Genomic DNA, 994 nt, shown 5'->3' with positions numbered 1-994 from the left:
AATGTCATAAAAATGGCATACAGCTTTCCTCTGCATTTTTTTGTGCCTGATTTTCCTCAGGCAAACAGCTTCAGCTTCTTCCTAAAAATTCTGCTCAGAACAAACATCAGTTTCTTATTTTTAAAGGTGTATATCAGTGGGTTCAACACTGGAGTGACTGTCATGTGTAAGATAGCCATATTTTTTTCCTGTATTACACATGCAGCACAGGGAGGAGGGATAAAGTGAGCTCCACAGTTCTATAAAAGAGAAATACCACCATAAAATGGGAGGGACAAGTGGACAGAGCCTTGCGGAATACACTGCAGGACTGGTGCTTCAACAGAAGAAAGACACTTATAGAGAAATAGGAAAGGAGAGTGAGGAAGCAAGCCACCATGGCTAAGCTGAAAGTGACAATGAAAATGAGCCACTTATTGAGACTTACATCACCACAAGCCAGTTCCAAGAGAGGTTTGATATCATAGAATAAGTAATTGAGTTTCTGGAAGTGGAGAAAGTCCAGGCATGCAGTCATGACAGAATGAACCAGAGCATAGAAGAAGCTAATGAGCCATGCCACAGCTGCCAACAGGACACACAGCTGGGGATTCATGATGACAGTGTAGCAAAGTGGGTTGCAGAGGGCCACAAATCGATCAAATCCCATGATGATTAGCAAGACAAATTCAGTGCAACCAAAAAAGTGGAATAAATGTAGCTGAGTGATACAGCCTAAGAAGGATATGACCCTATGCCTGGAGAGGAGGTTCCACATTAGCTTAGGCATTATCACTGAAGAGTAGCAAACATCCAGACAAGAACAATTTCTCAGGAAAAAATACATAGGAGTGTGGAGTATTGGCTCTGAGATGATGATCACTAATGTGGCCCCATCTCCAAATAGGTTTGTCATGTATATAATGAGGAAAATGATAAAGATTACAAGCTATAGCCCCTGAACCTGGGTCAGTCCCAGCAAAAGAAACTCATTCACAAAAGTGATGTTCTCCAT

At 41.6% G+C, this 994-nt stretch overlaps 1 pseudogene; it reads right to left on the bottom strand.

The window, feature by feature from the left end:
- Positions 1-56: 56 nt before the first annotated feature.
- Positions 57-994, bottom strand: LOC114082512 (olfactory receptor 12D3-like; annotated as a pseudogene).

Source organism: Marmota flaviventris, chromosome 6, assembly GCF_047511675.1.
Source record: "Marmota flaviventris isolate mMarFla1 chromosome 6, mMarFla1.hap1, whole genome shotgun sequence".
Taxonomy (NCBI): domain Eukaryota; kingdom Metazoa; phylum Chordata; class Mammalia; order Rodentia; family Sciuridae; genus Marmota; species Marmota flaviventris.
This window is presented reverse-complemented; position numbering and strand designations above follow the sequence as displayed.